At 52.0% G+C, this 14,730-nt stretch overlaps 1 protein-coding gene and 1 long non-coding RNA gene across 4 annotated transcripts in view; one reads left to right on the forward strand and one right to left on the reverse strand.

The window, feature by feature from the left end:
* Window positions 1-4,467: 4,467 nt before the first annotated feature.
* The window catches only part of CPT1A (carnitine palmitoyltransferase 1A), a 60,342-nt gene continuing 50,079 nt past the window's right edge, over window positions 4,468-14,730 (forward strand). For 2 of the 3 annotated variants that reach the window (XM_086385233.1, XM_086385235.1), the window contains exon 1: window positions 4,468-4,514. The gene's annotated coding sequence lies outside the window, so the exon portion shown is untranslated. Of the gene's footprint in view, window positions 4,515-7,071; window positions 7,791-14,730 lie in introns of those variants that run through there. The other variant, XM_086385234.1, reaches the window with a different exon arrangement.
* Window positions 6,205-7,046, reverse strand: LOC147341750 (uncharacterized). The gene is made up of 2 exons (XR_015158007.1): window positions 6,592-7,046; window positions 6,205-6,458 (listed from the first exon to the last, which is right to left on the reverse strand). It is a non-coding gene; the product is annotated as an uncharacterized LOC147341750 (long non-coding RNA).

The following is a 14,730-nucleotide window of genomic DNA, read 5'->3' on the forward strand; positions in this document are numbered from 1 at the left end:
CACATAGGCCATTACAGAGTACTGAGTAGAGTTCCCTGTGCTATACGGTAGGTCCTTATTTGTGATCTGTTTTAACCCTTGCATTTTTGTTGGACAAAAATTTACCAGTTACTTGTAACTTTGCAGCATCTAGGGCTTAGTCAAGACACAATTCCCTAGAGAAAGAGCCAATCCCTGGGCGGCCTGTTAGACAGTGAGCCAGTGAAAGGACATTTCAGATACCCTTCTACCTTGTTTCAAAATTGCGGATACATTTTTCTTAATCTATGTGGGTCAGGAGTTGGTACAAGGGCTTAGGAAGCTCCAAGACTGATATTCTTTACCACTCTTAATGTGTGTGCGCATTTTTTCTGGAAAAAAAGGTTTGCAGCTTGTCATCAGGTTCTCAAAGGGTTAGTGAACCAGCCTCCCCCAAGTTTAAAAACTATGCACTCAAAAGCTCTTGACCTCCCCAGCTCCTTCTCCAAAGGGGAGGAATTAGCATCTTGACGCGGAAGTCTTCCGTCAGTGCTCTCATTTGCATATGCAGGCATCTGCTAATATGCGCTGCAGAACAGTCCTTTCTGGTCTTTGAGGTCCCAGTGTCCAGGCAGGCCTGTCAAGATCTCGACCTCAAGGATCTTTTTTAAGTTTTGATTTCTAAAACTGAGGCTGAACATGCAGGGAGCAAAGATTGTTAAGAGTATACATTGTTAAGCGTACAGAGCGATGCATTTTCACACACACGCCCACACTGGGGGCTTCTTTGTGTATTTCTAGTGATTACCATCACTGCCATCAGTACGTCTCACTTCTGTTATTGAAATCATGCAGCATACTTACTTTTGTGTGTTTGTTTGGCTTCCTTTTGCTCCACGTAACATCTGTAAGATCTCCCCACGTTGGGTGTGTTCAGCAGTCGACTTTTCTGAGTAGTAGTACGCTGTATGGCGAAACCACGATTTATTTACCCATTCTGTTGCTGCTGGATATCTGGGTTGTCTCTGGGTTTTGTCACCGGAAGCGAATCTTCTGTAAGCCTTCTTGCTCGCGTCTTTTCCAGGACGTGGGTTCTCATTTCTTTTTTGTTGCACTTGCAGGAGTAGGGTTGCTGGGTCATAAGCTGAGCCCATTCAATTAAGAATATGCTGTCACTCTGAGCTGCTTTCACCGGCACATGGTCTAGCTGCCTTCCTTCTTTACTAATGCATCTGCATTACTTCATTTTGTCTTCACCAAATGCCAGTGATGCTGGCCAAGCAAACACTGTCACTACCCTGACGTGTAACTGTCACTGTTTACTCACGGCCCACAGGGTTCAAAGTTCAAGTTCAGAAGTGCAGAACCCAGAGATTACAAAATTCTTCCATTGGGAAATGGAAACTGAGTTCCCCAAAATCTCACACACTTTTGGATCAGAACCCGCTGGGAGATGCCAGCAAGAAATGTGGCTGGCAAGAGTGAGTGGGACTCAACTGTGTTCTTGGCAAGCCAGGAAGGCTTTACAAGTTTTGTATTACAATTGTTTCTCTATTTTGGGTTGGACAGTGGCATTGCCGTTATGTTTTCATTAAAAGAGCCTTTATCTTTTAGGGATCTCCCTAGCGGTCCAGTGGTTAGGACTCTGCCCTCTCTCTCATTGCCAAGGGCACGGGTCCATCCCTGATCGCAAACTAAGATCCCACAAGCCATGCACCACCGCCAAAAAAATTTAGAAGTAAATAATCAAAGAATCTTTATCTTTTAGTGATTGGTACTCAAGAACTCGTGGACAAGATGATAAGAGTTCTGGATTTGCTTTAAAGAAATCAGAAGAACAGAGGGACAATGTTTGAGTAGTAATGAAATCATTACATGCATTTTTTTAAAAAGGGTTCCTTATAGCCACAACAGGCAGCTGCTACAGTGTGTTCCAATCAAACTGGGAAAGAATTTGGGGAAAACAGAGAAGGAGAAAGATTACTTTCTGAGGCAGACTCTAGCCTATTTTTGGCCCTGAGGAAACTCAGGGTCCAATCAGGCCAGAGCTCCCCAGGGACCTAGATGCTCTGTTCACTACAGGGAACTGCAGTCCCCAGGGAGCTGCAGTCTGGGGAGCAGAGCTGAGAAGGGAGTAAGGCCTCTGCCCCCTGGCTGCAGCTGCTCGTGGTTTTGGGCTCCTTAAGGTCCCCAGAGAGAGTCCAGCCTCTGGGGCACAGGTGAGTGGGGAGGCCACCGCGGTCCCTGCCCCTGTCCCTCCCGGCAGCAGGTGACACCAAGGCGGCTCGCAGGCAGGGCTGCACAGTCAAGGCCGTGGAGCCCTGGAAACAGACCCGGTGCCCCCCGCCACCCCCCTGCGCCCCTCCGCCCGCCCCCCCCATTCCCCGAGGGGCGTGGGAGGGGGAAAGGAATGAGGGAGAAAGTGACCTTGGGCCGGGGACCCGCAAACAGCTGGGGTTCTAAGAATCGGAGGAAAGGGCATGTGAGGTAGGGCGGCAGTCCAACTTGCGAGGCACAAGCCTAGAAGGCCCACAAGCAGGTAGATGCGTGCAAGGGGACGCTGGAGCGACCAGGGCAGGTGCGGTGCAGCCCAGCCTCGCCACGTGCACCCTGGTCCAGCCCACCTGCCCTCTTGGGCCATGAGATCTTCCAGGCTTCTCGGTCTGGGATCGCTCACCAGCCAGACAGGAGCCAGCAGGGGAATGAAATCTTCAACTTCTAACTTCAAAGAAATGCAAATTAAAATAAGGAGAGATACCCCAGCTCCACCCTCTTTAGGACTGAGGGTCAGCAGTGGTGAGCTCCCGGAGATGAGGGTGCCCTCCCAGGCACCCACGGGAGTGGAGGCTTTCCAAGAGAGCAGCTCGGCTCTGCAAGTGGCACCAAAATGTCACCAAGATATCTCATGTGCCTGTCCTTTGACCTTGTTGATTCACGTCTAGTGATCTACAGGGAGATACAGTCTTTCAAAGACGCACACTGACTGCCCATGCAGCTTCATTTATGCCTGTGAAAGTGACAAGGGGGAGCCCAAGTGTCCATGTTAGTCACTCAGTTGTGTCCAACTCTTTGCGACCCCATGGACTGTAGCCCACCAGGTTCCTCTGTCCATGGGATTCTCCCGGAAAGGATACTGGAGTGGGTTGCCATTCCCTTCTCCAAGCGATCTTCCTGACCCAGGGATCAAACCCGGGTGTCCAAAGTTGCAGGCAGATTCTTTACAGTCTGAGCCACTAGGGAAGCACTAAGTGTCCCTGGGGCGCGTTAGATAGAGTGAAAGCCTTGGTTATCTCGGTGACCCGTCCACAACCTAACCCAAGTGAAAACAAAGGTATCCTGCGACTTCATTCAAAGCAGCCTGAAGAGTGTGCGCCCACAGCGCGGAGTAGTGGCTGCGGCGATGGGGGCGGGAACTAGAGAGGACTTTCATTTTCTCTTCTAAATCCATCTGCGGTGCCGACCAAATACTGCAGACCGAAAGGCAGAGGCCAGCAAGGGTTTTTCACCATCCAAAGAAGTGGTTGGCCTTTAGGAAAGCCCGGTCTTTGGTCATTAAACGGGTTTTTTGACGGAGCACCTGCTGTATGCGGGACCGCGAGCTGGGGCCTAGGGAGCAGTTTCGGCAAAGACAGGGAAGGTGCGGCTGACCCCGCGGGAAGCGCGGACCCCACGATGTAGCCGCCCAGTGGCAGCTGCCATCGGCCTAGATTTAGACCCTGAGACCGGCCAGTGCGAGCCCAGGACCCACACAAAGTATACGGGTCACTTCGTCTCCACCTCCAGCCAGTTCTTTCCTGGTACCTACTATGCTTTCGGCATCTGAATAGTTTCCTAAATCTTACCAAAGCCTCGCAGGGGAGGAATTTTTATCCCAGTTATATGAAGAAGAGGCTCAGAAAGCTCACTGGAATAAGCATTAAGGTTTCAGCGCCAGGAGTCACGCGGCCCAAAGATCCTCTCCGCTCTCACTCCCGGTAGAGGGTCCAATCTGAGGTGTGGGCTCTAGAATCAGACAGTCGGATCCATCCTCTTAGTGTGATCTTAGTGGGCAGGTTAGTGATCCCTTCTCCAGCCCGGGCTAGGATCAGCTATTTATAGGAGTGCCCTGAGGATTATACGGGGCAATGCCTATAAAGGTCGAGCATGAACTAGGCACTGTGCTGAGCGCGTTTATGGGCATAGCCCTAATGAGCTGGCCCATTTTTCAGATGAGTAAACTGAGGTTCGCAGGGCGAGAAATCTCCCCTAGGCCCCAGGCTTGCCGAGGCGGAGGTGGCGTGACACCCCCCGCCAGCCTCAGTTTCCTCGCGGGCCCAGCTGCCCAGGGCGCCCCGCCCCTGAGGATGCCCCGCCCCGTCCAGGCCCCGCCCCCGGCCCGCCTGGCGCCGGGAGTCGCCGCCCGCGCGGCCGCAGCCCCGAGCGTCTCAGCCAATCGGCCTCTGCCCGCGCCGGGAGCATTCAGCCTCGCCCGCGGTCCTCCCACCCCCGGCTCCCGCTCGTCCCTCGCTCACTCGGCCGCCGCTGTCTCTGCCGCTGCACCTCTGTCCACAGACTCGGTAAGGCCGGGCTGAGTCCGCGCGCCGCGGGGAGGGCGGGCGGGCGCCGAGCACTGGCTGCGGCGGGGCCCGGGGCCGGGTGCGGACGGGTACGGCAGGGGTCCCGATCGAGGCGGGGCGGGGGGGAGCACTTCTTGGGCTGGGGCCGCCGGGGGACGCGGGGTTCGTGGAGAGCTCGAAACTGGAGCGAGGAGGGACACCACATACCCCGCAGCGGACCGGGTCTAGGGGGTCCGCGACCCTGGCGCAGGAGAGCAGTCCGGTGCGGCTGCAGGTTAGGGATGCTCAGCCCTTCGAACTTAGCAGGACTCCTCCGGCCGGGGGCCCTTAAGGCCACCGGCTCCCGTTCCCTTCCTATCTCACCCTCACTTTCAAGGAATGGGTAGTTTGGGTCTGGGGGTCAGTCCGAGGGTCGATCGGCCTGGGGACAGGTACTGTGCGGGAGCTGGCGGGGTGCTTGACTCTCCGGACTTGGCACGATGCCCCCGGCCGGGGGCCACCAGGACCGCCGGCTCCCTCTCCCCTCCTTATACCCTACTCCCCTCGCCGAAGTGGTTTGAGTCTGGGGATCCGCAGTAGGGCAGCGGGAGTGATGCTCAGCCCTCCGGACCTGGCAGAGGACTTGAGCAGGGCGCTGCGGATCCTTTCTCGACCTCGCCCCATCCCTCCCCCTCCTGGGGTGGATTGGGTCTGGGGTGCAGTCGCCGGATCGCGGGCCGGTCCCAAGCGGGAGCCAGAGGGACGCTAGGGACTCAGAAGGACGCCGCCGACCCCCCTCCAGGCGTCCGCCCCCGCAGTGCAGCGGTGGGGACACGCCCTTGGCGCTGGGACTCAGGCGCAGTCCGAGCGCCCTAGGTGCATTCGAAACGGGGCGCCTGGCCTGAGTCCCCGCTCGCGAGTGTCCTCCATCCCCGCGTGCGGCGCGCGGTCTAGGGCAGGTGGCCGCGGAGGCTGCCCAAGGTCGTGCCGGGACAGGGAACTGACTTGCGGGGGGTGGGAGGGTGTGGGGGCCTCACGTGACCAGGCCCAGGCGAACTTGGCCTGCGAGCCCGGACGGCGTGGTCAGGGCGGTGGAGCATCCCGGGCTCCGTCAGTCCCTAACCCCAACTACCTAGGCGAGCCGACAGCCAGTCCCTTTCGTTTTGTTTGGAAAGACCGTGGGTCAGCGTCTTTATATTGTAAATCGGCGGCTGACTTTCATTAATGCCAAAGAGAAGGATGATCGTACTCTTCACTCCAACAGTTAAAAATCTCGTCATCAGGTTGAATACAGAGCAAACTTAATATTCCCAACTCGGAACTACTCTCGGTTCCTCTGCGCTTCATGTGATATTAAAATATCGAAGGGCAGATTTTAGTAGGAAACTGATAACTTTGCAAGCTACCTGATAAAATGAAATTCAGCTTAACCTCCTGAAACGTGTATTTTGTTACACCTTTTGTTGTTGTTGTTACACCATTTTCTCACACAGGAGTCCGGTTTCTGGTCATTGCAGATATTCAAGCATGTTTACTTCCTTCTAAGAAAGAAAGAAAGAAAGGGTAGTTGCTCAGTCGTGTCCAACTCTTTGCGATCCTATGGACTGTAGCCCACCAGGCTCCTCTGTCCATGGGATTCTCCAGGCCAGGATACTGGAGTGGGTTACCATTTCCTAAACCCCAAGCCAAATGAATAAAAAATGGTCGAGCACACTGGTCTTTTTTTTTTTAATGCCAGCAAGCATCAGCCCCCCCAAACTTTACAAATTATTTAAGGTGATACTGTTTATCGTGGAGGCAGGGGAGTGTTTCGTTGTGATAGGAACTGGAGGCTGCATTCTTGCCGAGTTCGGGGTGGTTCTGCCTCTGCGGGCTCCAGGGCTCCTTTTCGTATGTAAATGACCGGTTTCCTTCCTAAGATGTGTGGCGAGATCTGATCTTGAATGCTGAACTCCATGTGAACAGCTGTGAGAATTGGAAAAAGGGCCACCTTGAGCCGTGCACACACTCTGTATCAGACTGGCAGAAATGGGCGTCACGCACCGGCCCAAATAACCTTTCGAGTTTGTACTGAAAACAGGAGGTGAAGAGAATGCACCTGGCGTCGCTGTCGCCCTTAGTCCCGGGCCCGTGGTCACCGAGCGGTCAAGCCTGGGTGTCTGGGGAGTTCTGGGGCGAGGGCGCGGACTTACGCAACCCTGGCCCCGCGCGCGGGTTCATGGAAGCACCGTTAATTGTTCTCGGGCTTCGCGGTGAGCCCCTTCCGGAGGCGCCTTGCGCTCTCCGGGCGCGGCGCCGCCCTTCTGACGTGGGTTGTCTTCGGGGACAGCAGGCTCTCCGCTGTCCCCAAGGTTGACCACGCAGGCCTTCCCACCCAAAGGCGCTTTTTGTCGCCTGCTGCCTCCAGGGTGACAGCGCTGGCGACCCGCGCCAGATCGCTCCGGAAGGTCTCTGTGGGCCGGGCGGGTGGAACAGGATCTGCGCGCCCGGGACGCGCCAGGCCGGGGGCGGGGCTCGCCGTAACCTTTCCCCTACTTTTCTCAGCGGTCACGTGACGCCCGCGGGAGGGGCGGGGCGCGTCGACCGCAGTTGCCGGCGGCGGCCGCGAGGACGCCTTCCGAGCGAGCAATTAAAGTCGCAGCCTGGAGTCTGAAGGCGGTGGGAAGGTGGGAGGCGGAAACGCGCTCCCGCTCCGGGCCTCGGGCTGCTTCTGCACTTTGATCGGATGCATTTTTTCCTTTGTTGGAAAAAACTGTTTAGTCACTCTGCATGGTTGTTGTTGGCAGACCCGACCGAGTGCAGCTGCCGCTGGAAGCCTGCACTTTGAATTCCGGAAAAAATTGCTGCTTTTAAGAAGAAAATTGTTGTTCCAGCTGGTCTGTTTCAAGTGTGTTTCGGAGATTCTCTGTCTCCCAACTTCAACGAGCCCTCTGCCCTAGCCCCTCTTTTGAGCTTTTGCTACGAGGACTTTTCTGTTTAAAAAAATAGGTAACACAAGCCCAAGATGCAAAACGAAGTGGGTACCAATGGGAATTCAGCACAGAACGGGCTGCCTCTCTCGTGCCCCTCCCGAGAAGCCACCCCTATTGTTTCTTTGACAACTGCAGAGATAGTCCAGGCTGTACAGGGCATTTAAAAGAAAATCTGCTAGTTAACACAAATAAGGAATATTTTCTGCTTGTTGATTTCTGATTATTTTGCTGCCTTTTGTGAATTTCACCTTTTGCCCCAAGCAAATATTAGGTGGACACTGCGTTCCCAGCAGGCCCTGGACTGAGGCCAACTTGACCTCCTTAGGTAAGGTGACTGTGGAATGCCCTTTACTTTTTTTTTTTTTTTTTGCATGAGTTGTTTTTATGTCCAACAATGTTTCGGGAAGTTAATAATTGAAAGTAGTTGCGGTACAGTAGGGCAATGGCCTCATGGAGGGTTGGGAAGCAGGGCGGCCAGGCTCAACTTCTGAGGGCTTATCAGCTGATCGTTGGACACCAAGTTCTCTAGGCAGAAAAGAAAGAAATTGCTCCTACTCTGGATGTGGTGGTTCACTCCCACGTCCCGGGAGGTCAGGATCCTCCTAGATTCTTCCCAACTGGCCCCTAAGCTGCACCTGCTGCTTCTGCTTCCTAAATGGCTCTTGAACTTGCCTTCCTCCCCATTTCCATGACCCAGAGCAGGCATTCAGGTATTTGCAAGGGAAAGTTTGAGTCCCTTTCTTCCCTGGATTGTTGTGCGGTTTTCTTTTCTTTTTCTTTTTTTTTTTTAACATTTATTTGGCTGCACCGGGTCTTAGTTGTGGCACGTGGGAGCTTCGATTTCCATTGCGTAATGCGGGCTCTTCCGTTGCAGCCTGTGAACTCTTGGTTGCGTCATGTGGGATCTAGTTCCTTGACCAGGGATCGAACCTGGGCCCCCTGCATTTGAAGCACTCAAAGTGTTAGCCACTGGACCACCAAGGAAGTCCCTCCCCTGGATTGCTGTACTCTAAGATAGTGAGGGACCTTTGGGACAGTTGGGTCTCCCTTGGGAAGCCTTGCTTCACCTTGTTATTACCGGGGTCCGGGACTCCTGCCAGCTCTGTCCTTCCCCACATCAAGGGGTCAGGATCCCCCTCTCCCACCAGTATACTGGCTTCCTCTGGGGTCCCAAGGCTCTTGACCCCCAGCACACACACAGCATTCAGCAGGGTATGTTAGGTTGTGTTCCAACATTCTGGTGGGGAGGGGAGTAAGCTCCTTAAGGACAGGCAGTGACTCTCTAAGGAGTCACTCCCTTCCACACAATTAAACAAGTAGTACAAGTTTGTACTGGAAACAAACACAAAATAACCTTGCCTTTAAAAAAACTTGTTTTATACTGTAACTTGGACTTTGTTTTTTCTGAAATACTTCATTTGTAAGATTATACCTGTATCACTGATTTTTCCCCAAGTGTCAGCTCATCTGTGCCCTTTTTAAAAGATTTCGGTTCTCTTCAGTCGCTCAGTCGTGCCCAACTCTTTGCAACCCCACGGACTGCAGCACGCCAGGCTTCCCTGTCCATCACCAACTCTTGGAGCTTACTCAAACTCATGTCCATTGAGTCGGTGATGCTCAGAATTTTGGGTTCTTTGAACTTTCGCCAGCATAGATTTTTGTGCAGAGTGAAGTATAGCAATGATGCTGTTAAATGTCAAAGACATTTAGTGGCGGTATCAAGTACAGTGGCAAGAGGCGGGATGGCACCCACATGGCGACCTGCATTCTTGGAGGACTGCTGCTGGCCTGCGGCTGCAGTTGGAAAGATACAAAGTCTGTTCCTGCGCGGGAGGCCTGATGTTAGTTATGAGCAATGTGCCTACTTTATTTGCCAGGAAACAGATCTTGTGAATGGCGATGACATTTGCTCTAGGCCACACACACTTACACACGGACACACACACATCTGAGTACATGGCAGAGCTGGAATCTGAACCTCCATCTGTGTTTTCTGAAGCTTGTGCTCCGTCCTCTAACAGGCTGCTTCCCAGACCACTGTGCAGCTCAAGGGCCTGGGTGTTGGTGCTCCCCCTCCCCTGGGCCCACTGGACATGACACCGGATCAGCTGTGTGTATTTCTGGGTTTGCATTTCCTCCTCTTTAAGCCGGTGCCTCTGACACCTGTCATCCTGTCTCACGGGGATTTTATGAGGATCCCTAAGGGGCCAGATGTGAGAGTCATTTCCCTGGTGTGAATCCCTTGTCTGTAGGCAGGTTTTATGGGTACAGCTGCCTTCTGCAGTCCCCAGATTGGAACATGTGGTTTGACCAGTTCAATTGCACTTTTGGGTGCAAAGGAGAAGCACATGGGCGCCACCCCCCGCCCCGGCCCCCGCCAAGGCTTTGGAGAGAACCACTCCGTGGTGGGGAGGAGAGGCTCTGCGAACTCTCTTGGGTGGATGCGTGCCCCACCCAGCTGTCGTCACTCAGGCCCTTGTGCTGATGTTGGCCAGTCTGGAGGAGGTCCTTCCAGGTGGGCATCCAGAGAAAAACACCTCAATAGGTAGTGCAGTTAATTGGGGCCTGCCAAATTCTGTATTTTCTTTTTTTCTGTTTTGTTGGCCACACCTCACGGCTTGTCGTTGTTCAGTTGCTCAGTCGCATCTGACTCTTTGTGACCATGTGGACCGCAGCACAGCAGGCTTCCCTGTCCTTCTCTGTCTCCCTGAGTTTGGTCAGATTCATGTCCATTGAGTCCGTGATGCCATCCAACCATCTCATCCTCTGTCGTCCCCTTCTCCTCCTGCTCTCAATCTTTCCCAGCATCAGGGTCTTTTCCAGTGAGTCGGCTTTTTGAATCAGGTAGCCAAAGGATTGGAGTTTCAGTTTCAGCATCAGTCCTTCCAATGAAGGACTTCTAGGATATTATTCCAGTGCCTGCTTGCATGCTAAGTCGCTTCAGTCATGCCTGACTCTGTGCGACCCTATGGACTGTAGCCCGCCAGGCTCCTCTGTCCATGGGGATTCTCCAAGCAAGAATACTGGAGTGAGTTACCGTTTTCTACCCCAGGGGATCTTCCCGACCCAGGGATCAAACCCGAGTCTCTTCTGTCTCCTGCATTCACAGGGCGCCACCTCACAGTTCTCAGACCAGAGATAACAACCTGTGCCCCCTGCAGTGGAAGCACAGAGTTAACCCTTGGGCCACCAGGGGGTCCCCAAGACATTCTGAATTTCCTTATAAAGACATGGCCCTCGATGACCTTTCCTCAATTCTTTTTCTTGCGAAGATCTATCTGATTAATCATCAGTTGTGGATACTGCACAGTGTAAGGCTTACATTTGAATTTGCTTTATTTTTATAGCAGCTCTGCAGGCAAAATCTGTTATCAAAAGTCATAGAAACAAGGATAATGATGCAGAATTCCCCGGTAACCTGCCTTGACTCAGCATCTTTACCCTGTAAATGTGAATGGTTTATTACGATATACTTCACTGTGAGAAATGAACCACGTGGCCAGTTTAAATAAAGCAGTTATTAAATAATGCGGTTATTCAGTGCTCAGTCATGAATTCAAGATGTAGCCCTTCATGAGTGAAAATACCTGTCCCTTTCCTGTGCACAGAGCCCTCCCCAGAATTTACAGGGGGGTTCTGTATTCTCAGTCCCACATTCTTTTTAAAATAATTTTATTTATTTATTTGTGGCTGTGCTGTGTCTTCGTTGCTGGCTGGGCTTTCTCTAGCTGTGGTTAGCAGGGGCTGCTCTCTAGCTGTTGGTGTGCAGGCTTCTGTTGCGGTGGCATCCCTTGTTGCAGAGCACGGGCTTAATTGCTCCACGGCTTGTGGGATCTTCCCGGATCAGGGCTTGAACCCTTGTCTCCTGCACTGGCAGGTGGATTCTTTATCTCTGAGCCATCTGAGAATCCCCCCCGAGTCCCATTATTACCTCCATCAGATTAGGGGAAGACTAATTTGTTTGTGTACACAGTTACTGAAAAAACACAAGAGCACAATTACAGTGAATCACGTGTGCAAGGGAATAAGGACAGGGTTCATGAGTGCACGGGGATTGGGTGCCGACACTCAAGTAGAGAGGAGCCCTTTCATTTTGCTAATTCTTGCCCGCACCTAAACTCTTATCATCAGCCGAATGGCTGAATACTAAATACTAGAGAGTAAGCAGGAACGGAAGAAGAGTTGTGAACCCCCTAGGCTGGAGAAGCCTTCCTGAACCTTCCTGGTGCTTTCCTTGAAGTGCTCTGGGTAGCAGTGCTGAGGTCAGCCTGGAGACCGCCTTGGCCATCAAGCACAGCAGGAACACGGTTTCCCCAAGTTGGAGCCAGTCCTGGAGGGCAGAACCAGCTTTGTGTAGCCAAGCAGAACCCTCCCAGGCACTGGTTACCAGGCAGGAGAAGAATATGTTGTTGATGCTAAAGTAATTGCTCTGCTCTCAGCTAAAGATGATGCTACACATTCTCCGCCTGCAGTAGCTTCTTTCTAGAGAGCTTCCAGGGACTTCCCTGGCGGTCCAGTGGTTAAGAATCTGCCTTCCAGGGCAGGAGACACAGGTTTCAGTCCTCACTGGGGAACTTAGAGCCCCTATGCCAAAACCAAGACCCAAGCCAGCCATAGATGTTGTTTAGTCACAAAGTTGTGTCGGACTCTTTGCGACCCCACGGACTGTAGCACATCAGACTTTTCTGTCCATGTGGTTTCCCAGCCAAGATTGTTGGAGTGGGTTGCCATTTCCTGTTTCAGGGTACCTTCCCAACCCAGGGATGGAACCCACGTCTCCTGCACTGGCAGGCGAATTCTTTACCACTGAGCCACCAGGGAAGCCAGGGATAAATAAATTTTTTTTAATTTTTTTAAAAAGGGGGTGGGATGTCCTCCAGCCTCCCCTGGTGAGGGATACTGGCTATGCACCTGGAGACCCTGCCTGGTGAATTCATCCTGCGCTCAGCTATCGCTTCCTGGGGGTGACCTCTTCTCAGAGGATTTCTAGCTCAGTTGTTTGCTGCTGGATGAGATGGGTTTTAACAGAAGGCAGGGTCTGCCTCTTTGGGCTTGTGAATTGTGCAATTAGAATCCCAGAGACGGGGGAGCCTGGTGGGCTGCCGTCTCTGGGGTCGCATAGAGTTGGACACAACTGAAGCGACTTAGCAGCAGCAGCAGCAGCGGGAATACTGGAGCATGGGAAGAATTTGAGAGTTGGCACCCACCACATTTGCAGTTACTGTCCTTCTACTGCTGGTTGAAGTTACCTCATTTTGCTTACGATAGAGTGACCTAATTTTTCTGTGTCGTAACTTTAGGAATCTTAAGTGGAACTTTGTACGGAGTGCTTACCACTTAACTTGGAGTTGGACCTGGGCCTGATTCCCAGCTTTGCTGTTTGCCAACTGTGACCTTGGGCAAGTTTCTTGACCTCCAAGCCTTGGTCTTAGTAAATGAGATGGCATCAGTATATCCTAGGATTCTGGTGGGAATTAAATAGGTTAATGCAGATAAAATATGCATCACATTGTCTGGCATATGCCAAACACTTTGGTAGAAAGAATGTTTCGTATCTTCATTGTTAATAGCAAAAAATTAGTCTGTATGCCCTATTTATCTATCTACCTGAGAGCTACTTCTCTCCTTGTCAGTTGATTTCAAGACTATATTGAAAGACTTCTTTGTTGTTCAGTCGCTAAGCCCTGTCCAACTTTTTGCAACCCCATGGATTGCAGCCCACCAGTCTTCCCTGACTTTCACTATCTCCTGGGGCTTGCTCAAACTCATGTCCATTGAATCGGTGATGCCACCTAACCATCTCATCCTCTGTCACCCCGTTCTCCTCCTGCCCTCAGTCTTTTCCAGCATCTGGGCCTTTTCCAATGAGTCAGCTCTTTGCATCAGGTGGCCAAAGGATTGGAGCTTCAGCATCTGTTAATTTCAAGACCGTATTGCAAAACTTCTGACATGTGATTTATTGTGTATTTCCATTGCTATAAAGTTTTCTTGGAAGTCTGCTGTCTCTTGGCAAGTTTTTATTGTTTTGCTTTGAATTATAGAGGTGATTTCACACCTCAGTTTTCCCCCAGGCCTTTTTGAAGTCTTGACCTGCACTTTGCATTGGATGACCTTTCACCTCCTTTCCTGTTGCCTGTTGCAGAACCTCAGTGGTGGGGGCGGGGGCGGCGGGCAGAACAGGGAACCGCTCTGAAGAAAGCCAGATACCCTTGAGGGAAACAGAAAGTCTTATGAATGACTTCTTGATTACAAGACCAGTGTGAGGATTTGCAGGCCACTGGCTTCCGAGGTGAACGGCTTTTGTTTGAAGGATTGGCTGCGGAGAAAGAGGCAAAGTGCACACATTTGAAAAACAAAGTGTAGACCAATGCATTGGCTAAATATCTTGGGGCTGACTTTGGGCAACACTGTTAAAATGAAGGTAATTTTACCAAAATTGAATGAGACATGCAGCATTTTCCCCCAGATTGGAGAGCTGTCTGTGGACTTGTGGTTTGTTCAGAGAATTCAACAAGGATTTGTGTCCTGGGGAGCTTTACAGCTTATGATGAGAGATTAAATGAATAATTGACAAGTGAAAGTCATTTTCGCAGCAAGTACAGCTGAAATTGCTGGATGTAACTGATAGAATTTCCTGTGCTTCCAGAATGTGGATTCCAAGGCAGGCACCTGGGAGAGGGAGCTGTGAGCCAGGTGTGAAGCAGGGAAAGAGAAAAAAAAAAAAAAACGGGCAGAAGGTACCCCAGTTGTGAATCAGAGTTCCCTGGCTACAGAGCAGGACCTGTGGGTGGGCCTGGCCAAAGAGGAGGGTGACGGGGGTCTGAGCTTGGGAGGGAATTTAAGACCAGAGGTGTGAATTTTTTTAAATGGCAGTAAATAGATCGTGTATGGATGTGAGAATTGGACTGTGAAGAAGGCTGAGTGCCGAAGAATTGATGCTTTTGAACTGTGGTGTTGGAGAAGACTCTCTAGAGTCCCTTGGACTGCAAGGAGATCCAACCAGTCCATTCTGAAGGAGATCAGCCCTGGGATTTCTTCGGAAGGAATGATGCTGAAGCTGAAACTCCAGTACTTTGGCCACCTCATGCAAAGAGTTGACTCATTGGAAAAGACTGATGCTGGGAGGGATTGGGGGCAGGAGGAGAAGGGGACGACGGAGGATGAGATGGCTGGATGGCATCACTGACTCGATGGACATGAGTCTGGGTGAACTCTGGGAGTTGGTGATGGACAGGGAGGCCTGGCGTGCTGCGATTCATGGGGTC

The sequence above is a fragment of the Bos grunniens genome, chromosome 29 (genome assembly GCF_055505025.1).
Source record: "Bos grunniens cultivar Pamir isolate PY7600 chromosome 29, Bosgru_T2T1.0, whole genome shotgun sequence".
Lineage (NCBI taxonomy): Eukaryota > Metazoa > Chordata > Mammalia > Artiodactyla > Bovidae > Bos > Bos grunniens.